Source organism: Entelurus aequoreus, linkage group LG04 (genome assembly GCF_033978785.1).
Source record: "Entelurus aequoreus isolate RoL-2023_Sb linkage group LG04, RoL_Eaeq_v1.1, whole genome shotgun sequence".
Lineage (NCBI taxonomy): Eukaryota > Metazoa > Chordata > Actinopteri > Syngnathiformes > Syngnathidae > Entelurus > Entelurus aequoreus.
Window position 1 is genome coordinate 73,164,448 of NC_084734.1, and position 27,184 is coordinate 73,191,631.

A 27,184-nucleotide genomic window follows, 5' to 3' on the forward strand; every position below is an offset into this window, starting at 1 on the left:
ACATACCCCCACCCCCACCCCCAACCCCACCCCACACCTTTTCCACCGCTTCACCCCCACGTGGTATGACGGAAAACAGAGCAGCCCCCTTACTGGCTAGCAGCTTTGGTCCAGATACCTGCCCTCTCCCCTCCTGTGGCATGTCTTGTGGTTTCTGTGTCAACAAGTTTTTTTCTCGGCCCCAGTGTGTACCCCATAGGAGCCCAGTCTGAGATCGACATTTTTTATACTCAACCTTACATTTTTTACACCTTTTACAGGACGCCGTAAGTGGGAACCCATCACCGTTCCTGTACTGTTATAAATAAATGATAAATGGGTTATACTTGTATAGCGCTTTTCTACCTTCAAGGTACTCAAAGCGCTTTGACAGTATTTCCACATTCACCCATTCACACACACATTCACACACTGATGGCGGGAGCTGCCATGCAAGGCGCTAACCAGCAGCCACCAGGAGCAAGGGTGAAGTGTCTTGCCCAAGGACACAACGGACGTGACTAGGATGGTAGAAGGTGGGGATTGAACCCCAGTAACCAGCAACCCTCCGATTGCTGGCACGGCCACTCTACCAACTTCGCCACGCGTTACCCTCTATTACCTGTATTATTTCTGTTACCAATGTTTGTCTAATCTTGAACGGGTTTGTGGTGAAAGTGACATTTATTGTACTTGTGCAATGACAGTACCACAATCCAGCCCCTCTTGAGAAAACTTATTCCAGAGCCCTTGTTGTGCGTCGAAGTGAGTCTGACTAGATCCAGCCTGAACTTCTCCACCTCGTCCACCTCACGCACCAGTTCGGGCTTCTCACCCCCCAGCGATGTGACGTTCCATGTCCCAAGAGCTAGCTTCTGTAGCGAGGATCGAACTGCCAAGAGCCCCGCCTTTGGCTTTTGCACAGCTCACATTACACCCAACCTTTTTACATCTCCTATGAGTGGTGAGCCCAATGGACAAGGGACCCACGTTGCCTCTTTGGGCATTGGGACAGGCCCGGGCACCAGGCACTTGCCGTTGAGCCCCACCTCCAAGCCTGGCTCCAGAGGGAAGCCCTGGTGACCCGCCTCTGGGTGAGGAAAATCTGAGTCTATATTTGTATTTCTTTCATAGGGGTCTTTAAGCTACTCTATGTCTGGTTCCTCACTTAGGACCTTATTGTCTTGGGAGAACCTACCAGGGGCCATACTTGCCAACCTTCCCAAATTTTCCGGGAGATTCCCGAAATTTCAGTGCCTCTCCCGAAAATCTCCCGGGACAACCATTCTCCTGAAAATCTCCCGATTTCCAGCCGGACAACTATATTGGGGGCGTGCCTTAAAGGCACTGCCTTTAGCGTCGTCTCTCACCTGAAAAGGAGACTATTATATATGTCTCCGTTATCCATAGGTTAATCTATAACCCATAAAGTAGGCAGGCACCGAGCTATTTCTCAGCGTGTGTTTATTCCCGCCGGCACGTTAATACTGTAGCGGCTGGCTCCGGGTGTTAGCCAATGACTGTGGCTGGGAGGCGGGACTTCCGGGAGAGATAGGGAAGTGACGTTGTTAATAGGAAGTGGGTGTTCGAGTTTTGCCGGGAAAAGGGATAGACACACATTGGAGCTGCCTTTAGCGTCCTCTCTCACCTGAAAAGGAGACTACTATACATGTCTCCGTTATCCATAGGTTTATCTATAACCCATAACACGGTGGCCGAATGGATATAGTCACTCATGAACGGTCAGAGAAGCACAAGGCGGCGACAACGCAGTATTATGGGCCACCTTGCAAGCAACATTCCGTTCTCATTTGCGGATGTTTTCAACAAATCCGTGAAGGATATGTTCCCGGATTCAGAGATCGCTTGCCAGTACTCAAATGGCAGAACAAAAGCTACTCAAATAGTGAAAGGTAAGTGTTTTTTTTTTTTTTAAGTACGCAGCAAGTACAGTACAGTTAGTAGAACAACTGTGTTTTCATTACTGTACTATATATCAGTGGCGTGCGGTGAGGTTAATGTCTGGTGAGGCACGACTGCATCATCACAGTCAGATTTACAAACATATGAACCTGCAGTGCAGGTGTACCTAATGTTGTGTCCCTGCGGTCGTTCGCGGCTCCTGCAGCGCGAGCATTGTTGTTTTTGCACTTTTTGGCTTCTTGTTAAGTGACTTTTTTTGGGTGGATTCAGTCTTGCACGTGGAGGGTTTGGGTGTGGGCTTTGGTTGGTGTGGCGCTCCCGTCGGGCGGTGCATTCTGCGGCGGAGGTGCTTGGCACCAGGAGGCGGGGTTATGAGACGAGCCTCCAGTTTTATGATCGCTCAGCACAAGAAATACGTTACACACATACATTTGTTGACAAAATACACTGTACATTATATACCTCAGCTAACTAAACTATGGGAATGTGTAATATAATTCATATAGCAATACAGTCTCACTGCACAGCAGGCCAGCAGTTAGCCGAGTCATTGCGCGCAATCCATGTTGAGGCAGAAATCAGTGACGTGCCTCAACTGGCTGCTGATCACCGCACCTTCTCTTCTCAGTATTTGAACGGCAAATGTGAAAATAAAAATAAAAATAATCTAAAACTGGTGAAGTTAAATGGAAAATAACTGTAATATAATCACTGGATACATATAACAATTTAATTAATTTTTCTTTCTTTTTACTTTTTTTTATATATATATATATATATATATATATATATATATATATAAGAAATACTTTAATTTCAGTGAAAAGCTATAAATATACTCCTCCCCCTTAACCCCGACCCCCCAAACCCCCCCCACGCAAATTCCACTACCACAATAAGGTGGCAGCTCAGATGAGAGGATACATGTTCTCAATGAATGAATCATTTGTATTTATTAAAACACAGAATGTTGAGGCATTTTTAACACGATGTGAGGAGGCGTTTACTGTTTACCCTAAGGCACAGTGCTTACTACATTATGAAGCCAAACATAGTAGCTGCACTGGAAGCTATTAAACTGTAATGTATTTGGCAGTAGGTGAAATATAAATATAATACATGCTTTAATTTCGGCTTAAAGCTGAATTCCTGTGTACTTTAAGAAGCACATACATTAAAATAGCTTTAAAAAAAGGTCCACTGTAGAGGACGCTAGTTTATAGGAGGGTATACAATTAGGATTTACACTGTACACATTTCAGATTAATGGAAATACGCACTTAGGGCCTGATCTACTGAGATCTAAATACCACGCGCTAAACAGGGTGTGCAAACTATTATGTATTATTAGTGGGCATGTTGCGTGTGATTTACTAAGACTGCGTATAAAATTGCTAACAAGTGCAAAAGTGGTGCAGATCACCCTATCTAAATTAGGTTTTTGTGTATACTATGGAGACACTCATTTACCTCCATGTTCACGTTATCTAATGCTCCGACCAACCTGTGCTGTTTCGTGATGTTGGTAAATGTGAAGCAGACACCATCTTTAATGGGCAATATACTGTAGAAGTGCGAACAGAGCCTATTTTTTGCAAGATATATATTAATAATGGTTCTGTTATATAATAACTAAAGCCCCCAAAAAAGTAAACGTCAGCAGATGCCAAAAGAAGCATTTACCGCGGGAGCATTATCACCGTCGTGAAAGGCAAGCGTGCAGAACAGCTCCGCAAGACCAGCCTTTGACGAGCAAGAGTTAATGACTAGTGATCGACAGAGCCTGGCGCACTTGTCCTACGTTTGGAAACACTTATACGTGCAGACGTAAACCAGGGGTGTTCAAAGTGAGGCCTGGGGTGCATTTGCAGACCCCAGCTAGTAGATTAGGGCCATACATTTCAAACTAGAAATAAGCTAAAAAAGTATCTAGTGGCAAACATGGTTTATAATAACACCAATTAGTCCATGTTTCCTTGAGCTGTATTGTAACGCGCCATTTTATGACGTACTCAAAAATCATCGAGTTGCAACAATGCATTAGGGCTGACTGTTGCAACGCATCAGACATTTTCTAGCATCTTCGTGCATGGGAGGACTTGCATGATGGGGACGCATCATTAGAAAGGCGCCTACACTTTCTGGGCAGCAATCCACAGGCTTCCTCTCTCCAGCAATGCGGTGCTCTGCTTTGAAGTTCTGCCACGTCGTCCACAAACTGTAAGGTTTCGTAAAGGCGAGCGGCCCGTTTAGACGCACCGCCGTCGGGGTGAGTCCATCGATCTCCGAGCCCATCGTCATCATCATCATCATCATCATCATCATCATCATCATCGTCATCATCATCATCATCATCATCATCATCATCATCGCTCGCCTGCAACGGGAAACTAACAAGACAAATACTATCGTCCGTGAACATTTCTGCATTCCACGGATTTTGTGTTGATTTATGTACATAAGTAAACATTGGCATGTGCTAATATATGATGAAACAAGGCGGCAGCTAAAGAAGGACTTCCCCGTTTATCCTCACTTTTTTTTTTTACACAGGAAAAACCCGCCAGGTGAACAGCTGTTTTTACTAATTCCGGTGCTGACGTAACCTGACTCGCGTTGCATATGTGACCATTGGATGAACAAATATAGTACAGCGCTAGGACTATAGTATCAATAAACAGCTTCTAAAGCAGGGGTGCTCAAAGTGCGGCACAGGGGCCATATGTGGCCCGTGACTCCTTTGTCATTGACCCTATAGGTGTTATGGTTGGAGGAGGGAGTTGTGACAGCACAGAACCACAAGGGGGCAATATTGCTCTATGTATTTATTATATGTGTATATAAACAATGTAATAAATAATGAACAATATAATTTAATTAACTATAGAATGGTGTGTGGCAAAATCCAAGAGTGTGTATGGCAGGGGTCACCAACGCGGTGCCCGCGGGCACCAGGTAGCCCGTAAGGACCAGATGAGTAGCCCGCTGGCCTGTTCTAAAAATAGCTCAAATAGCAGCACTTACCAGTGAGCTGCCTCTATTTTTTGAGTTGTATTTATTTACTAGCAAGCTGGTCTCGCTTTGCCCGACATTTTTAATTCTAAGAGAGACAAAACTCAAATAGAATTTGAAAATCCAAGAAAATATTTTAAAGACTTGGTCTTCACTTGTTTAAATAAATTCATTATTTTTTTTACTTTGCTTCTTATAACTTCCAGAAAGACAATTTTAGAGAAAAATACAACCTTAAAAATGATTTTAGGATTTTTAAACACATATACCTTTTTACCTTTTAAATTCCTTCCTCTTCTTTCCTGACAATTTAAATCAATGTTCAAGTAAATTTATTTTTTTTATTGTAAAGAATAATAAATCAATTTTAATTTAATTCTTCATTTTAGCTTCTGTTTTTTCGACAAAGAATATTTTTGAAATATTTCTTCAAACTTATTATGATTAAAATTCAAAAAAATTATTCTGGCAAATTTAGAAAATCTGTACAATCACATTTGAATCTTATTTCAAAGTCTTTTGAATTCATTTTAAAATTTTTGTTCTGGAAAATCTAGAAGAAATAATGATTTGTCTTTGTTAGAAATATAGCTTGGTCCAATTTGTTATATGTTCTAACAAACTGTAGACTGGATTTTAACCTATTTTAAACATGTCATCAAAATTCTAAAATTAATCTTAATCAGGAAAAATTACTAATTATGTTCCATAAATTATTTTTTAAATTTTTTCAAAAAGATTCGAATTAGCTAGTTTTTCTCTTCTTTTTTTCGGTTGAATTTTGAATTTTAAAGAGTCGAAATTGAAGATAAACTATGTTTCAAAATTTAATTGCCATTTTTTTCGTGTTTTCTCCTCTTTTAAACCTTTCAATTAAGTGTAAATATCATTAATTATTAATAATAACATAGAGTTAGAGGTAAATTGAGCAAATTGGCTATTTCTGGCAATTTATCTAAGTGTGTATCAAACTGGTAGCCCTTCGCATTAATCAGTACCCAAGAAGTAGCTCTTGGTTTCAAAAAGGTTGGTGACCCCTGGTGTATGGTGTAAGACTATGTGTGGGAATTACATGAGTGTTTTACCGTAGTGTTGAATCGAGAGCGGGGACAAGACAGGAAGGTCCGTGAGGCAAGGGGGAGGTCCGTGGGGCTGAGAGAGAGGCGTCGAGAGGTCCGTGTCCAAGCGGGAGGTCGAGAATCCAAAAGGGCAGTCCGGGAAGCAAGGGAACAAGAAAGTGACGAGACGCACAGCTCGCCAACACAGGAACAAGGGCAGACGCTGGAAGGACAAGGAAGATACGGGAGCAAATCAGACACGACAGGAGAAACGCACACAGAGAGAGAGCGGGATTTCAGCAAGCATGTAGATCGCTTACGGTACGCCAACAGAAGGTTATATTCCGGCGAGTGATGGCAGGTTGTGCAGGCTTATGAAAGCAGGTGTGATCATCAGCTTTGCTGATCACCCACAGCCTTGCCGGCATGTGGGCGTGACGCGGCCAGCGCGAGCGGGGGCGTGTCTTGGCGCGCTGCCAGCGGAGGTGCTGGAAGACCCAGCTGCCGGGGAAAAGTGAGTTCGAGCCCGCGCCGTGACAATAGGCACATTAAAAAAAACCTAAAAAGTGCTAAAATTGTGAAAACAGCAAGAAGCACAATGAGGAAAAAACTAAATGTTGACATCAGCCAATAATAAAACCACAAAGATTTGCCTTTAAAAAACTAAACAAACAAAACACAATATATACATACCTGTATATGTAAATTAGGGTTGTACGGTATATGGGTATTAGTATAGTACCGCGATACTAATGAATCAAATTTGGTACTATACCGCCTCTAAAAAGTACCGGTCCCCCCGTCCTCACGTCATGACATTGCTAGTTTACGAGCGGACGAGCATGTTAGGCAGCGCACAATCACGTAGTACTTACAAGCAGCCACAGTGTGTAGACAGAAAAGGGAGAACGGACGCATTTTGGCTTAAAAACTAGCGATAACACTGAAACACCCTCAAGAAGAGGTGCTTTATGACATGGCTAGCTAGCTAGCGGCTAACGTCCATCTGCCATCGGCAGTGTTTTAGCTACTTCTAAATCACTAATCTAAGTTTCTTTCAAGTATCATCCCTGCAGGACGGGGAATAGCTAAACATGCTTCACTACCAGTGTTGGGTAAGTTACTGAAAACCAGTAACTAGTTACAGTTACTAGTTACTTTATTTCAAAAGTAACTCAGTTACTAACTCAGTTACTTACACCAAAAAGTAATGCGTTACTGTGACAAGTAACTATTTAGTTACTTCTTTTTTTTCTTTTTTTCTTTTTAAGGCTCCCATTAATGCCCTTTTAGCCTTCATTTCAGTACTGTTATTGCACTGGAGAAAAATACAATCTGTTGATCAACTTGACATGCATTTGCATCACTGAACTCAGAAAGTAATGTGGTCTACATACAACACACAAAGACAAAGATATGTTTTAAAGGGCCAATTTATTTCAGGCAAGAACAAATTGACAAAACTATTTTAAATAGCTGCAACATAATGGCACTTTAACTTTAACTTTAAGTAGATAAGATCTTTGATCCAAGACACAATTTACATTTAACTATAATGTTATTTTCTTTGTGCTCGACAAAAGAAAAGTATTGAGAATGTCTCCATGTGTAATGGTTTACTAGGGGAGGTGACGGCAAACATACACCAGGGGGAAGTATATACAAATATTTAATATATATTTATATATATTCAATATATATAATAATAACAAACAATACTAATATAATAAACTAAGGAAAATGGAGTGTGAACTAGGTCCAAAAGGTAATGAGTGTGTGGTGTAAGATTATGTGTGTAATTTAACTGAAGTGTGTGTTACCAAAGTGTTGAACGAGAGAAGAGGAAGTCCAGGGGGCAGGCAGGTGATCCGGGATACAAGCGGGGGTCCGTGGGGCTGAGAGGGGCATCAAGTCCAGGGGCAAGCGAGGAGTCAGGAACGAGGAATGCAGTCCAAAAACACAGGGGGGAGATCCAGGGAAAAGTGAGGCGCACAGCTCACTGTCCAGGCGACGGAGGGTACTGCAGGGATACGGAAGAAGACAGGGGGGGTTAAGGCACGGAGAGGAAAACAAGGAGCGAGAGCTAAAGCTTAGCTTACGGGTCACCATGAGAAAACTAAGTTCCCGCGCCGATCCTTGGGTTCACTGGTCCCTTTATGCGGCTCGCCCTCATCAGTCCCAGGTGTGCAGCTCTCCGGTGAGTGATTGCAGCTGGTGGCTGCTGCAGGGCGGAGACGCGCGCGGCGCGTCCCTGGATCTGCGCGGCCGTGGGCGTGTCCCCAGGTGCGCACAGACGGCAGGGGTCTGAGCCGTAACACCATGTTAAGAAACTCGACTTCTGGCTTCGCCATGATGTCTTGTTAGTTGTTATGAGAGTAGCGTATGTGTGAGTGTGTGGCCCTTTAAGACATGACAGCATGTGAGGTGAGTGACGTCAGTGAGTGAGTGGGCGAGAGAGGTGAGCGAGCGGCAACAGTGAGTGCGTGCAGGTGATTTAGCTTCGTGGACGGCTGCGTGCAATAAAGTCACAAAGTTGCAACAAACAGCCGGCCTCATCATTCACCCTCAGCTGTAAAGTGAAGGTTGTTAGCCCCGAAGTACATAGGCCCTGGAGAAACGTCTCCCCTGCGCTCCTCAACTACGGTCTGGGAGCCCCCCCGCCCCCCCCACCCACACAAAGCACTCCTTTTCTTTTCCTTGATACTGCAGCGCTCCAATAAAACACACTCATATCTTCTGTTTCTAGCCGATACTACAGTACATAAAAAATAACGCAGTAACGCATCATGTAGTAACGGTAACTGAGTTACTGAATATAAAAAATAACGCGTTAGATTACTAGTTACCGCCGAAACTAACGGCGTTACAGTAACGCGTTAGTCCCAACACTGTTCACTACACACCACGCCATTGGTGAATCTACACCCGACATCCACTGTAATGATACCAAGTACAATAGCGTATCTAGTCGATACTACTATGATTACATCGATATTTTTTATCATCACAAAATCTTTTTACATTATGTTTACAAACTCAGGAAATATGTCCCTTAACACATGAGGACTTTGAATATGACCAATGTATGATCCTGTAACGACTTGGCATCGGATTGATACCCAAATTTGTGGAATCATCCAAAACTATTTTAAAGCATCCAAAAAACATAATAATAAGTGTTTATTACATTTTAACAGAAGTGTAGATAAAAACATTTCATGCCTCAGGCAAGAAATGTTTGGCAAGATGAACATTTGGATGCCAAAAGGACCGTAAGGAATCAGCAGAAGCAATGTGCAGGTAAGAACGCTAATTTAATCCTTGGACACGAAACAAAACATAAAAAAGAAGCGTGCCGAAGGGAAGCGTAGACATACTCCAAATACTTAGCAGAGAATGACAACAAACAAAGGAAAAGTTAACGTTAGCAACAGGCTGGCACCAAATGTTACTGTCGCCAAAGGCAAACAATGAACCTGCGAGTATGGCAGGCTGACACCAGTCTATAATGCTCTCTGATTAGTGATCAGAAGCAGGTGAGCCTCCTAATCGCTAATCAGAGGCAGGTGAGATTAATTAACACTCAAGAAACGAGAATGTAAACAAAGGAATAAGCGCTGAATTGACCCTGAGAGAGACAAACGGTAGAAAATGGATGGATGGATAGAAAATAACCATTAAAGATAGGAGAATAACCTGAAACACAACAAGACATGACCTGTCGTGAACAAATGCAGAGTAATAAGCAGTCACAAGTATCACTATTAGCAGGCACCGTATGATATGAAGTTATAATTTACTTGCAGACTGCAGTAATTCACCTGGAACAATTATCATAGGGCTGAGAAAAATCCTCCCAATCAGCGTCTACTGGCCAACTCCTGATAATGTGGGTAAACATTGGAAACACCCTTTCCCTGGCAAAGATTAAAGTCGGCAGAATACATAACAAGAGCAATGATCTGCCCACTGCACAGAACATTATTTCTGACTATGAAATATTTCATCACTTAACGATGGGACCTATAAAGAAAAAAAGATGTGGGAAAATGTAATTATTGCCTCCAGGGAGCAGAAAGCGAGGCGATGTTATAATGATAACGTTGAGCCAAAATAGCTGCCAATAGATGATCTCTCACATTAGATGGGCTCCTACTGCATGAGAGCATTATTTTCATTAACAAAACGACAATGTAGATAGGGACGATGTTCGAAACCGGTTCTCCCGGTTGTTCGATAAGAAAAGAACCGTTCGATAAGAAAAGAACCGATTCCATGGACTCGAATCCCTTTTTGAGAACAGGTTCCCGTTATCGAGGCCACTATAGTAAAGAAAAAGAGTTGGTTCTTTATTCGAATCCCTGGGAACGAATCCCGTCTCACAGGAAATGCCCTTTGGGACATCACAGGAAATGACGTAGCTCAGTCTAATGACTGAGCTAAAAAGCAGACATGCTAATTTTTTGGAAGAAGAATTGTTGATTGATGACTATGGCGTTCTTAGTGTCATAGTGTGTGTAGTTGGTATGTTCCAATAGCAACAGAAGTGCACTTTTTGGAGAGCTGTATTATTTTCAGTTTTGTGCCAAAGGGACTGATTTTATTTAACACTATATTATTATTCATACACCTATAGTGATCACAGAGACAGGTTGTTTTTGTGTTACTGTATATATTTGTTTTTCTGAAAAATCCCACTTAAAATACTTTGGGTAACAACAGTCAATATTTATTTATTGTATTTTTTTAGGGGGGTAACAGTCAATATTTATTTATTTATTTAATGTATTTTTTTCTTATAAAATAAAAGTGAGCTTTTGTTAAACCAAATATTGTGTTTTTTTCCATATACAACAACCTATCTGGAGTCGATAAGAGAATCGATAAGGAATCGGTTCGATAAGAGGATTCGATAATGGGCTCGAACTCGATAATTTCTTATCAAACATCATCCCTAAATGTAGATACCAACATTTAATTTGCTGTCATTTTTTTTTACCTGGTCCAGACAAGGGGGTTCCAGTGGAACCTAAACTTATAAACCCCTCATTGAAGAAATTGTTCGTACAAGAACCAAAGACTGAATAAAAGTATGCTTTGGTGTACGAACTTTGTCTCTGTGTACACTGTTAAAAGTGATTTTGACTTTTAGTCTTGACTCTTGCTGTCAGATTGACAGAACAAATTCCATCCATCCATTTTCTACCGCTTATTCCCTTGCCCATCACAATTAAGTAAGACGAGTTATGAATATTTCAACCAGAAAAACGGGTGGAGACTCATTACTAAACCAATAATAAGTTCAGTCAACTTCAGAAAGTAAGTCAAAGGGGAACTTTCAACCAACACGCATGTGTCAGCAATGTGACGTCATGTGTGGTTTTAAGGCTTAAAAATCTGATAAAATTAGTTCAACCAACAACTTTTTTTCAGTTCTCTGAAGTAATGTATTAATTGTCTCCATTTGGGCGGCATGGATCAGTCGGTAGAGTGGCCGTCCTATAGAATGGCAGGCTGTAAATTAAAGGCCTACTGAAACCCACTACTACCGACCACGCAGTCTGATAGTTTATATATCAATGATGAAATCTTAACATTGCAACACATGCCAATACGGCCGGGTTAGATTAGTAAAGTGCAATTTTAAATTTCCCGCGAAATATCCTGCTGAAAACGTCTCGGTATGATGACGTTTGCGCGTGACTACACGGATTGTAGCGGACATTTTGGGACAGCATTGTGGCCAGCTATTAAGTCGTCTGTTTTCATCGCAAAATTCCAAAGTATTCTGGACATCTGTGTTGGTGAATCTTTTGCAATTTGTTAAATGAACAATGGAGATAGCAAAGAAGAAAGCCGTAGGTGGGAAGCGATGTATTAGCGGCCGGCTGCAGCAACACAAAAACGTAGCGGCTTCGTCGTAGCCGGTGTTTCATTGTTTACATTCCCGAACGATGACAGTCAAGCTTTACCATTGGCCTGTGGAGAACTGGGAGAACAGAGACTCTTACCAGGAGGACTTTGAGTTGGATACACATGCTTGGGGAGATGGGACAACAGAGACTCTTACCAGGAGGACTTTGAGTTGGATACTCGCTACCGTGAGTACGCAGCTGCGGCTTCCAAACATTTGATCACTTGCCCGTACGTGCGTGCTGCTATGTGCATGTCACGTACGTAACTTTGGGGAAATATATGTGCTGTATGAACTTTGGGGAGGTGAACGGTACTTTGGGCTGTGGGATTGAGTGTGTTGTGCAGGTGTTTGATTTGTATTGGCGGGTTATATGGACGGGAGGGGGGAGGTGTTTGTTATTCGGGAAGAATTTGTGGCATATTAAATATAAGCCTGTTTGTGTTGTGGCTAATAGAGTATATATATGTCTTGTGTTTATTTACTGTTTTAGTCATTCCCAGCTGAATATCAGGTCCCACCCGCCTCTCACAGCATCTTCCCTATCTGAATCGCTTCCAGTGCCCTCTAGTCCTTCACTCTCACTTTCCTCATCCACAAATCTTTCATCCTCGCTCAAATTAATGGGGTAATCGTCGCTTTCTCGGTCCGAATCGCTCTCGCTGCTTGTGGCCATGATTGTAAACAATGTGCAGATGTGAGGAGCTCCACAACCTGTGACGCCACGCTACTTCCGGTACAGGCAAGGCTTTTTTATCAGCGACCAAAAGTTGAGAACTTTATCGTCGATGTTCTCTACTAAATCCTTTCAGCAAAAATATGGCAATATCGCGAAATGATCAAGTATGACACATAGAATGGATCTGCTATCCCCGTTTAAATAAGAAAATCTCATTTCAGTAGGCCTTTAAACAGTGTTGAAGCTTGGCATCTATTGACTTCAATGAGAGAGCATAGAGGGGAACTCGAGAGTGATTGGATAAATGCTCGGCTTTGTGCCGCCAATCGGACATCGAGCGTCTCTGGAAGTATATGCAAAGTGGTCGTGATCCCGGCTGTGATGATTGGATGATCTGTTTGACGCTGAATCCCTTTTTGATTGATATCAAAATGAGCAAATCAGCAATCTTGAAATATGCATCACTGCCGGAGCATTTTTTCAAATTTAATTTTGTTGTTCCGAGTTCAGCCTCTATGTGGTATTTTAAAATCCTTTAAGTGATATAAAGACTGTATTTGTGTTTAGAAAGTAGCTGAAAATGAGCTTCCCCTACTTGGAAGACCAGCAGCCACGAATGTATAGTTTAGCTTGTTATTAGCCAGCTAACTAGTTTGACACAGTTGTTAGCCTTGACGTTAGCAACAAATGATATTGTTTGTACTCTTTTTTTTCAAGAATACGTTTTTAATCTTCAATTTTAGTCACCTCTCAATTTTAGTCACCTCTCATTATTGTAGAAAGCCAAAGAAAAAAGGATCTGACTGACGCTTCCTTCCTAGAAGTAGGGTCCCAATAAAAGCCTGTATTTCCTTATGCTCTTTCAACATTTACTCCAGCGTCTTGAAAATGTCAGGAGAAGAGGACGCAAATAGAATACTAGCAACTTATATATTTTTTCTCTCGCTTTCTGCTTTTCTTTTTCCATTTTCCATAGATTCTGACTCAGTTTTTCTTCCCTCGATGGTGCTCCTGATTTTAAGGATCGCATTTAGCTTGAGTCTTTTACATTTTTTCCATCTAAATTCAGAACAAATCCTTGCTTTTTCAAAGTTACAATCATTATTTTGGTCGCTGCAAATTACACTCCTCTTGCTTGGTCAATCCCATTTTGCTTAAACCCATACTTTCCTGGTATTCCCATCATTTGGAAATGTATGCAGGTTGCCACATCCTGCAACAATGCATCTGGCAGACAGATTTCATAATTTTTTCAAATTCCGCCTGAAAATAACATGACTTGAGACGAGGTTGTGACCGAAACAAATATCTAAGTGTGAATGTGGAGTGAATGAATGATGGGTTCTCACTTATCTGTGAGCGCTTTGAGTGTCGTGTCCAGGGGTCCCCCAAACTACGGCCCCCAGCGTCCAAAATCTGGCCATTGGGAAGTCTCAAGATTTTTTTTCAATCTCTTTGTTTATAATTTCAATTTTCTGCTGGATCTACTCTCTATTTTATGCTGGCCTTTTTTTTCCTGCAGCTGTTACATATACTGTAATACTGTACATCAGGGGTGTCCATGGCCGCATGGAGGGAAATCTGCGCACACGCGGGCCGGACTTTTAAAATCATGGCATTAAAACTAAAAAATAAAAACAACTTCAGATTGTTTTCTTAGTCCTACTTTGGCCAAAAATACAACAAACACATTCTAAAAATATTACAATAAAAGTATAGAAAAAAATATCCGGCACAGTAAAGTTTAGATCAGGCCCGCCAGCGTCCAAAATCCGGCCCGCAGGAAGTCCCAATTTTTTTTTTTTCATTTGCCCTTTCTAATCTATTTTCTACCACTTGTTACTCTCGGGGTCTCCTAGCTGCTCAGGCAAATCATATTGTCTAAAAATGCAATTTCCCATCGATAACTTGACAGCATCGCGCTCGCGGCGCAGTGTCGGGCGAGCGTGCAGCAAGTGCGCACTCCTATATATATATATATATATATATATATATATATATATATATATATATATATATATATATATATATATATATATATATATATATATATATATATATATAACATAATGTCATGGCTGTCTTGAGTTACCAATAATTTCTATAACTCTTATTTTTTTGTGATAGAGTGTTTGGAGCACATACTTGTTGGTCACAAAAAACATTCATGAAGTTTGGTTCTTTTATGAATTTATTATGGGTCTACTGAAAATGTGACCAAATCTACTGGGTCAAAAGTATACATACAACAATGTTATTATTTGGTTACATGTCCCTTGGCAAATTTCACTGCAATAAGGCGCTTTTGGTAGCCATCCACAAGCTTCTGGCAAGCTTCTGGTTGAATTTTTGACCACTCCTCTTGACAAAATTGGTGCAGTTCAGCTAAATTTGTTGGTTTTCTGACATGGACTTGTTTCTTCAGCATTGTCCACATGTTTAAGGCAGGACTTTGGGAAGGCCATTCTAAAACCTTAATTCTAGCCTGATTTAACCATTCCTTTACCACTTTTGACGTGTGTTTGGGGTCATTGTCCTGTTGGAACACCCAACTGTGCCCAAGACCCAACCTCCGGGCTGATGATTTTAGGTTGTCCTGAAGAATTTGGAGGTAATCCTCCTTTGTCATTGTCCCATTTACTCTCTGTAAAGCACCAGTTCCATTGGCAGCAAAACAGGCCCAGAGCATAATACTACCACCACCATGCTTGACGGTATGTGTGGTGTTCCTGGGAACAAAGGCCTCACCTTTTCTCCTCCATACATATTGCTGAGTATTGTGGCCAAACAGCTCAATTTTTGTTTCATCTGACATCATATGGACAAAGATAAGACCTTCTGGAGGAAATTTAAAGTTTATATTGTTTGGATTACAATATAAATGTAATCCATTATTATTATTATTATTATTATTACAAATATGTGCTTAGACTCAGAACTGTGTCTATTTTACCTACAGGTATCATTTTCATGTTCAGAACTATGAAATAAGTGACAATGTTGTCAGCATTTGAGGGACCCTTAAACTAATGTAATAGTCTAACATGTCAATGCAATTACATGTATTCAGCCCTCTTGCCTTATTAGATAAGGTGTCTTTATTTCAAAATACATTAAGATTAAATTTAAAAATTGTTCATTTCTAAATAACATTGTGACAGCCAACCCCATTGTGTGTGATAACCATCCCTGTGATGACAATGTTTCTTCGATAGTTAATTACCTCCTCGTTAAAGTGATGTCACGGAATTACCACAAGAGTAAAAAGTGTGACAATCAACCCCATTCTCACCCATGCCAATTTTCAAAGGGAAAGAAGTTGACATTTGCACAGAGGGATACTATTAGGCTCCAGTTGGAAGGTCCTAATTGATGCTTGATTAGCGCCCATTTGTCATTTCCTCATCACTGAATACTTTTCAGTGTGGCTGCAAACACACGCCTCCAACAGATGGCAACATTGCTCCTTCGCCGTCACAGCGAGCTTGGCTGTGCGCCAGTGAGGTACGGGCTTCTCTAATAAACCCTTTCAAAGTAAAAACAGCCATCCAATGCAAGTGTGGGCGATGATGATGTGACTAATTGTTGCCATAGTGATCTGGTCTTTGAGATAACGTCTGACAGTGAAAGACTCATGCAGAGGAACAAGCAGCGAGAGAGAGAGAGAGAGAGAGAGAGTAAGGTAGGAAAGGGGAGAAAAGCGGCGCTAATGCTTCACGTTGGAGAAGAGAAATGAGTGAGGTGACCCTTTAATGTAAGGTCAATTCAATGTCCCGCAGTCAATTCAGCGACATAAAAATACCTTTTCATTAATTTAGTGAAGAACCGGCGTTCATCCTTTGAGACTATCAGTTCTCATTCCGCAATTACTGCTGTTCAAAATGGATTTAAAGTGAACAAAGGTCACCGTCGTCAAGGTTATGGCCATTCAGGCTTTGTGTTCGTCTAAAGCTCTATTTTTTATCACGCAGATGGTAAAAACTGCTCTGAGGCTCTTTTTTTTTTAATTCAAAAAGGTGTAAAAAATTGCTCACACAAAAGAGCTTTTCTGCAAAATTTGCATGTCGTTGCTAAAATTAGTGAAGCAGTGAAGTCATGTTGAGAAGTCAGGAGTGACTTAGCATGCAGGCTTTGGCAAAATTCTGAACTGAACTGAGAACATTTATAAAACTGTTTTTGATTGATTGAGACTTTTATTAGTAGGTTGCACAGTGAAGTACATATTCCGTACAATTGACCACTAAATGGTAACACCTGAATACGTTTCTCAACTTGTTTAAGTCGGGGTCCACTTAAATTGATTCATGATACAGATATACACTATCAGATTTAAACTATCATCATAATACAGTCATCACACAAGATAATCACATTGAATTATTTACATTATTTACAATCCGGGGTGTGGAGGGGGTGGGGGGCGGTTAGGTTTGGTTGTTATCATCAGTCATCAACAATTGAGAACAGAGAAATGGATATTGGAACAGTGTAGGTCTGACTTGGTAGGATATGGACAGCAAGTAGTGGGCATAGAGAGAGAGAGAGAGATAGAGAGAGAGAGAGAGAGAGAGATAGAGAAAGAGAGAGAGAGAGAGAGATCAGAAGGCATAAGAAAAAGTATCTGCATTTGATTGTTTACATTTGATTATTAACAATCCGGGGAGGGTGTTAGTTTAAGGTTGTACCTGCCTGGAGGTGAACTTTTATCGCGGTTTTGAAAGAGGATAGAGATGCCCTTTCTTTTATACCTGTTAAATGTTACTCTGTGAAAACTCTGTTAAATGGGGGTTTTTGGTTTGCCTTTTTTTCCAGAATTTTTCCTGTTTAGGAGCTCAACATGAGTCCAAAGAAACCATTGTGCGAGCGACGTGTGGCTTGAAACATTCAGGAAGTATTCACAGCTTTGTCGACACCGCCTCTCCCTTTTTCTTCTGCTGCACACCAAGAAGATTAACCAACAAGGTAAAGTGGATTTTTTTTATATATCCCTAATCATTATAGCGACTTAGCAGTGAAAGCTAAGGAGTTTTGTTATTTCAAACTGTGAGGTTACCACAGAGCTAGAAACAGTGTGTGTGCGTGTCGGCAGGGCGGCTAAAAATGAGGACAGTTAAGCTGGTTGTTGTTGTTTTGGCTTTGTTAATAATTGGAATGTTGATCTATCACCACATTATGTTTGTTAGATATACAGTACTGTATAGCGCTCTATATTGTGTTTAAATCGCACAAACTTTTACTAAAATATGGACGAGGCTGTAACTCATTATTTATATTTACATTGATTTGTATTAAGAAAATTGCTTCTATAGGTTATATCCAGTCACGTGACTTTTGACAGTAAGTAAACAAAGTGGTGGGCCACCACTTTGTGCAGCAAACAGAGAGTGAACTATTATAGTATGCAAGGGGTCTAGGTCTTTCCATTAATAAGCAGATAGGGGCAAAAATCAACCTATGCATTGGAATTTATGCCTATACATTATCAAAATTGTTTTTGTCGAGATCACTCGACAAACATTTGTCGGTCGCGTTCCCAAACATATTGAAGTATCTGGTTCTGTAGACATTATTCTGTATAACAAAACAGAGTAAAACGTCAAAAAGCATGGAGGTCTACAACTTCTTTGTGAGTGGCAGGGTCAAGGAAATTAGTGTCAAGACTCTCTCAGATAAATCATGCATCGTTGATGCACGGGTAAGGTTGCATTTAATGTTTTACCTTTGCGCTATGTGTGTTGCCTTTTTGTTGCCTGTGTCCTTAGGAGTACGCGTGATTTTCCCCCATCTTTATCGAAATATAACTATAGATGTCAACATTGTGGATTTGCTGAAAGCTTCACTTATGATAGCTGCCTTTGATACAATCTTAATTCTTTTAGGCTTTTCTCACCTTTGCTTTCTTTTATTTAGACTTGCCAAGTTGGTGCTTTACGAAACAGTCGTCGCAAAAACGTGTTTTAAGAACTCCGCATCAAGATAAAATACAAAGAATATCAAGATAATACTTAAATGGGAAATACTAAAACTTACAAGCATGTCAAACAAACCTTTAACAAAGAGATCACTGCAAACTTGTGCGTTCTTCCACTCGATCTGCTCCCTTGCTTTTCTCGTCGTTTTGTAAAATCTTGACATCTTTCGCTCTTCTTGAATACTTTTCAAGGAACTCTGCATAGAGCATTTTTTATTCGAGAAAAACAAAATGCCGGCCAGAACGCTATGACAACAGACGCTCGCTGGCCCACCACTTCAAGCTGTATTCAAACTTCTCTATTTCCGAACTCTGTTAAGTTCGGGAATCGAGGTTCCACTGTATACTTGTGCAGCACTGCGATTGACTGGAAACCAGTCTATAGGATGTACTCTGCCTGTCGCCCAAAGTCAGCTGGATGAGGCCCAGTTTACCCTGATTGACCCTGAAGAGGACATTGGAAATGCTATAGAAAATTGATGGATGGATGTTTGAAAGCCTCTCTGTTGGAAATTTTAATGGTCCTAGTTTCTACCTCAATGAAACCTCTAAAGAACTTACTCGATATAAGATGCTTTATTTGTCATTGCACTTAAAAAGTACAACATTTGTTTACACAGAAATACAATATGGACCCTATAAATTAAGAGTTGTTATGAACAGGGATGTAACGATATCAAAATCTCACAGTGTGATACCGTCTTGGTAATGAAAGGGAAATGCAGTCAATTTTTGGGGAATTTTGCCTGTCATTCACAATCCCTATGTAAGACAAGCACACATACACTACCGTTCAAAAGTTTGGGGTCACATTGAAATGTCCTTATTTTTGAAGGAAAAGCACTGTACTTTTCAACGAAGATAACTAGTCTTAACTTTAAAGAAATACACTCTATACATTGCTAATGTGGTAAATGACTATTCTAGCTGCAAATGTCTGGTTTTTGGTGCAATATCTACATAGGTGTATAGAGGCCCATTTCCAGCAACTATCACTCCAGTGTTCTAATGGTACAATGTGTTTGCTCATTGGCTCAGAAGGCTAATTGATGATTAGAAAACCCTTGTGCAATCATGTTCACACATCTGAAAACAGTTTAGCTCGTTACAGAAGCTACACAACTGACCTTCCTTTGAGCAGATTGAGTTTCTGGAGCATCACATTTGTGGGGTCAATTAAATGCTCAAAATGGCCACAAAAAGAAAACTTTCATCTGAAACTCGACAGTCTATTCTTGTTGTTAGAAATGAAGGCTATTCCACAAAATTGTTTGGGTGACTCCAAACTTTTGAACGGTAGTGTATGTTTTACTTTTTTTTAATGCATTCTAACTCGTAAATAAATGCGAGCCCTTGACAACATCCAAACACTTCCATCAACATTTTATATAAGCACTGTAAGTATATATGTAATGTAGGAACAGAGAAATTCATTATAACATAGCTAAGAATGTTAGATACCTCTCGTTGTCTATAATGTATATTTTCTGCTGGATCTACTCTATATTTTATGCTGCCCTTTTTATTATTATTATTATTTTTTTGCTGCAGCTGTTACATATACTGTAATATTGTAAATGGTAATTGGGATTTGTTATATATTGTATATATTATATACAAATATAATATAATATAATCTATCAGTAATATATCATATTCTATACTGTATATAGAGTATAATATGCAAAACATGTTATATTTTATTTTGCTACAATGGCACATTTTTAGTCTACTTTATACCTGCATTATCATTTCCATCCTTACCCTTTCCATCCTTTGTAACTGAGCTACTGTGTGGAACAATTTCCCTTGTGGATCAATAAAGTTTGTCTAAGTCTTAAGTCTAATAACATGTATTATTCATGTATTTTGATCATTTTAAGACTACGGCGGTGAATTAATTACACAAATGCATCACAACATTAGTTTTTTCCTATGACGACATCACTGATTACCACTCACTGCAGACTTCATGAGAGCCTACAAACATAGTAAGACATCAGTTACTGTACAAATGTCTGATCTCACTGGGATGCCAACTGATGGGATGTTGATATATTCCCATTTAGATGAAGAATTACATAATCCTCGTGAAGAAAAAAAGAGGTGTTTAAATTTCCGGGTATAAATTGGATGCCAAACTCGACCAACTTTTTGGATTACATCCTCATCCATCTACTATCAAGGTGAGAGGCATTATTCATGATCTAGAATAAGCTTTTACAAGCTCTGAGACAAGAAAGCAGTTCACCAGGTGATGATGTCAATATAGCAGCACAAGCTAGTTAGTTCTCTGTGATCACGGCCCTGCTAAAAATAGTTTGTCTGCATTAGGCAACTAATTAGCGCTTTTAATAACAATATCGCTAAGACTTGGTTAATATTCAGGTCATGAAATGTAAATTGAGTATTATTGCCGCATTTTTGGATGGCTATTTAGAGACACTTTAAAAAACTTTAAAACTTTTTTTTTTAACCAACCGCAGAGGCCACCACCTTGGCCCCTCTCACACCCTACTGCCCTCGGAATAGAGGACCTCCCATTGACTCCACCGAAAGCAGACTTTTATGTACCTTTATTTGCCAGTTACAATGAGTTAAAAAATATATTTGCCTTCTTGTCTCTCATAAGGATTGTGAATGATAGGCAAAATTCATAAAACAGTTATGTTGCCCTATAAAGGGGAAATTAACTTTTTGGGGGAATTTTGCCTATCATTCACAATCCTTACGTAAGACAAGAACACATATGTTTTTCTTTTTTTTATGCATTCTAAATAATAAATAAATGCGATAAAACGTTTGCTTACAATGGAGCCTATTGGAGTCGCTTTATTCTGGCTATAAAAGCCCTGAAAAACATCCAAACACCTCCATTAGGGTTTTATATACATGCTGCAAGTATATATGTAATATAATAAGAGGCACATTTATAACAACATTTAATATGTATGTATTTTGATCAAGTTAAGCATAAGCAGCACATTAATTAAAAAAAACGCATCACAGCAACAATCACTGCAGATTTCATGAGATACAACAAACATAATAAAACATCACTTACTGTACAATGTCTGCTGTTATTAGGATGCCGACTGATAGAATCTTGTTATATTCCCGTTTTAGACGAAAAACGACTTTTAATCTTTGAAAAGGAAAGGGGGGTTGACCCGGGCGTCTTTTCATGTCGTTCTCGCCATTTCCGGGACTAAATTGGCTGTCAAAGTGTACCAACTTGTCGCACTACCTCCTCGTCCTTCAACTATCCAGGTGAGAAGTATGATTTATGATATGCAATAAACTTTAACGACCAAAGGAAGCAAGGACGCAGCTTACAACTCGATGATGTCACAATTGGCACACACACTCGTGATAACGGCGCCGCTATAAATAGTTTGCCTACGTTAGCGCTTACAATAACAATATCACTAATACTTGGTTAATATTCAAGTCACTAAATGGAGTATTGTTGCCGTTTTTTGGATACTTTTTTTATTGGGCTTTATGGGCAGAGTAGAAGACTTTCCATTGGCTCTGCTGTAATGTTTATTCACGAGTTAGAATGCATTAAAAAAACAAAAAACATCCGTCATCATGTCTTTTATAATGATTGTGATCGATAGGCAACATTCCAAAGAAAGAGCAGTTACCCTTTCAGGCCACAGTACGATATTACTGTGGTATTGTAAAAAAAAATATATATAGTGTGTAAAATGAAGTGGCAGGAATATTTAGGATAAACCGTAACGTTATGTTTTAATCATATTTAATTTTAATCATATTTATTACTGCAAACATGTACTTTTAAGTGATAAGAATAGTGCAGAAACATCGACCGTTTCAAGCAAATCTAAAACAACGACAAAAAAAACAAACACTTACAGTTGGGTGTCTTTATAGTGACAATGTAAACATCCAGTGTAGTAAGTGTAAAACAATAATGGTCAGTTTCGTGTCTTCAAATTTACTTTCTGAGAAGCAGTGTCCTCTGCAGTGGAAATGTTTTTTTTAATAAGGTAATACTCGATTGTAGTATTGCAGTATGAATTATCACAAATTGATGTTTAGATTGGCTGGCTTTAAATAGCTTTTCCGGGTGATGGTTTATCAAGTAGCTTCTTATATAACTTCTATTCCCTGTGGTGTTCAGTACAAATACTTTATTACCACCGCTAAAGCAAGTATGTTTTCTTCAGGCTTTGTTTGTCTGTTCGTTGCAACATAACTAAAACAATTATGGAACTATTTTGATTACATTTTCAGGAAATATCCGAAAAAACTATTCCTCTTATCAACTACAAACACACTTGTCCCGCATGCTTCCTCCTTTTCTCCCCTTTACCGCGTTCCCCCGTCCCACCTTGCCGGTCCCCCTTGCTAATGCAAAAGTTCCAGATTAAAACTAGTTTTAACACGTTTTCGTTTGATATTGTCCCATGTCATGGCATTATTGTGAGGATTTCCGCAATACCGCGGTATATACCGTACAATACTGTTACAGACCTGGTGATAAATGATTATTGAATTTAGTGCATTTTTAAACAACAAATACATCTTCAAAAATGGAGGGTATTTGTTAGGGGTGTGGGAAAAAATCGATTCGAATTCAAATCGCCATTTTCACGTTTTACGATTCTGTATCGATTCTCATTTATCAAAAATCGATTTTATTTTAATTTTTTTTTTTTTTTTAAATTTTATTAATCAATCCAACAAAACATCCATCCATCCATCCATTTTCTACCGCTTATTCCCTTCGGGGTCACAGGGGGCGCTGGAGCCTATCTCGGCTACAATTGGGCGGAAGGCGGGGTATACCCTGGACAAGTCGCCAGATAGACAGACAACATTCACACTCACATTCACACACTAGGGCCAATTTAGTGTTGCCAATCAACCTATCCCCAGGTGCATGTCTTTGGAAGTGGGAGGAAGCCGGAGTACCCGGAGGGAACCCACACAGTCACGGGTAGGACATGCAAACTCCACACAGAAAGATCCCGAGCCCGGGATTGAACCCAGGACTACTCAGGACCTTCGTATTGTGAGGCAGACGCACTAACCCCTCTTCCACCGTGCTGCCCTCCAACAAAACAATACACAGCAATACCATAACAATGCAATCCAATTCCAAAACCAAACCCGACCCAGCAACACTCAGAACAGCAATAAACAGAGCAATTGAGAGGAGACACAAACACGACACAGAAAAATCCAAAAGTAGTGAAACAAAAATGAATATTATCAAAAACAGTATCAATATTAGTAACAATTTCAACATAGCAGTGATTAAAAAATCCATTTATAAAAAAAAATAAAACAATCAAATAAAAAAGAACAATAGTGTCACAGTGGCTTACACTTGCATTGCATCTCATAAGCTTGACAACACACTGTGTCCAATATTTAAAATAAGTCATATTTTTGGTTCATTTAATAGTTAAAACAAATTTACATTATTGCAATCAGTTGATAAAACATGATCCTTTACAATTATAAAAGCTTTTTACAAAAATCTACTACCTCTGCTTGCATGCCAGCAGACTGGGGTAGATCCTGCTGAAATCCTATGTATTGAATGAATAGAGAATCGTTTTGAATCTGAAAAATATCGTTTTTGAATCGAGAATCGCGTTGAATCGAAAAAAAATCTAATTATAATCGAATCGTGACCCCAAGAATCGATATTGAATCGAATCGTGGGACACACAAAGATTCGCAGCCCTAGTATTTGTGCTTCGTTTTAGTATTTGTGAAGTGCAATTTAGGCCCAATCTGTCATGATCTCATAGGACTTTGATTGTTAGGTTTTTTTTCTGTATTTTGTTTTATTTCCTGTCCAGCTCTATTATTTTTGGTTCCACGTCCTCCTTTCCTCCATTTGCCGCCACTTCTTTAGACTTAGCGGTTGCTCCCTCACCTGCCCCTGATTGGCAATCAAAACAAACCTTTCTCTGGTTGCCAATCAGCATGCTTTTTATGCCAGCCCTGTCCTCTTTCTCCGTCCTCTGGACTGGGCTGGATCATTTTGCCTTGTTTTGTACCGCGACGTGCTGCACAGCTTTCCTTATGATTTCTGTGCCTAGCTGATTTTTGTGCACTGCTGCTGTTTTGTTTTCCCTAATAAAAGGGACTTGCACTTCACCTACTGCAGGGGTGTCCAAACTTTTTCCACTGAGGGTCGAACACGAAAAAATTCAAGCATGCGGGGGCCATTTTGATATTTTTCATTTTCAAACCATAACAAAATATATGGATTTTTTTTTTTTTTTTAATCTTTAGGGCTCCCGGGGACCATAAAGGGTCTAAGTCATTAAAATGTTAAAAACAAGTCAAATTATTATTATTTTTCATTTTATTTAACACTTAGAGTAAATCTCTACAGTATATCAACTTCAGGTTGATATAAAGTTTAAAATAAATATTTTTTTATGATAAAACTGAAATATGCAGTATTTCCCCCGCTGCCCAAAACATTCAGAAATCAATGTCTGATGTGAAGTAATTAGAGCCTTAAAAAGATCAATAATGCAGGACACCATTGATTTTAATTAATTATTATTTTTGAGTAATCACAGTGAAAAGATAAATACAATCCCATTAAATATATTTGGGATCCAAAAGGTGCCCCACTCATAAAGTAATACATTTGTATTATTATTTTTTTTACTTTCAACACTTAAGTTACAAGATCAACTTCAGATATATCTGTCGATTTTACGTTTGAACTAATTTTGTTTTTGTTTTATACTCTTTTGTCGAATAAAACGTTGATGTTTTTGTATGGCAAGAGTTTGGGAACAACAGCAACTCAGCCACAAAGTAGTAGACCACGTAAAGTGACAGGAGAGGGGTCAGCGGTTGGTGACTTGGTTGCTACAGAGCTCCAAACTTCATGTGACCTTCCAATTAGCCCACGTACAGTACGCAGAGAGCTTCATGGAATGGGTTTGCATGGCTGAGCAGCTGCATCTAAACCATACGTCACCAAGTCCAATGCAAAGCGTGGGATGCAGTGGTGTAAAGCACGTCGCCACTGGACTCTAGAGCAGTGGAGACGCCTTCTCTGGAGTGATGAATCACGCTTTTCCATCTGGCAATCTGATGGACGAGTCTGGGTTTGGAGGTTGCCAGGAGAACGGTACATGTGCCGAGTGTGAAATTTGGATTTGAAGGAGCAGGAGTTATGGTGTGGGGTTGTTTTTCAGGAGTTGGGCTTGGCCCCTTAGTTGCAGGGAAAGGAACTTTGAATGCTCCAGGATACCAAAACATTTTGGACAATTCCATGCTCCCAACCTTGTGGGAACATTTTGGAGCGGGCCCCTTCCTCTTCCAACATGACTGGGCACCAGTGCATAAAGGAAGGTCCATAAAGACATGGATGACAGAGTCTGGTGTGGATGAACTTGACTGGCCTGCACAGAGTCCTGACCTGAACCCGATAGAACACCTATGGGATGAATTAGAAGCCAGGCCTTCTCGACCAACATCAGTGTGTGACCTCACCAATGCGCTTTTGGAAGAATGGTCGAAAATTCCTATAAACACACTCTGCAACCTTGTGGACAGCCTTCCCAGAAGAGTTGAAGCTGTAATAGCTGCAAAAGGTGGACTGACATCATATTGAACCCTATGGGTTAGGAATGGGATGGCACTTCAATTTCATATGTGAGTCAAGGCAGGTGGCCAAATACTTTTGGCAATATAGTGTATAAGGATTCTCGGTCAATTGTTGTATTCAATTCTACCTCCTGTAAGTCTATGAATTTAAATTATTTCAAAAACACGAATTGACAAGTCACATTTGTAATTTTGGTAGCACAAGTGTTTGTTTTCGGTGCAGTGTGTTCTGTGTTTACATTGTGCTGGGGAGACACTTGGACGCAGACTGATGCATCAGCTCTTTTTATTGTTTGATGGGACAATGAAATCAGCCAGTAAAAAGATGACAGAGAGCCAGTGAGAGAGAGAGAGAGAGAGAAAAAAGAGAAAGGTTGAGGAAGAAGAGAGCACAAAAAGGAAAAAGGCTCTTCGTTTCAACAGCATAACATCATCCCGCCTCTTTATTGGAAATCAGGCAAATCCAGTTTTCCCCACTGGTCAAGGTCAGCTCTTTAATAAGGCAGATACGGATCACCAGAGGGTTCATATTTCCCCCTCGGCCGCTATCTAAGAGCTCGCAGTGCTTTTGTGTTATGCATTATCACCTCGAAGCCGCCAGTGGTGTGGCAAACTGTGGCTTGTCACAGCGCCGCGTGTCATATGACACCCTGCCGCCGAGCAATAGTTCCCGCTGAGGCTGGGTGATAAGACGGGAGCGTTAGATAAGACGTCTCCTATTCTGGAGGTGTCAGGAGCCCATGCTATTTTCAAGGGAGGAAGCTGATCGTTTTCAAAACAACGCGAGAAGCGCCATGACTGTGCCTCAGCAAGCGTCACAGCATGAGACGCATTTGTTTTCCCCAGCAGGAAGTGTGCTTGATGTCACTTTGCAAATAAAAAGGGGATATTTACCTCTTTTTTGTGTGTGTGTAATGATAACTGGCGACCACTGCATGCGACCGATCGGAACTCACACACTTCCACTGCACTGTGCCCGACAACATCGCAAGCCCGAGGATTCTGAGTCCTGAGACTTCACGCCCACA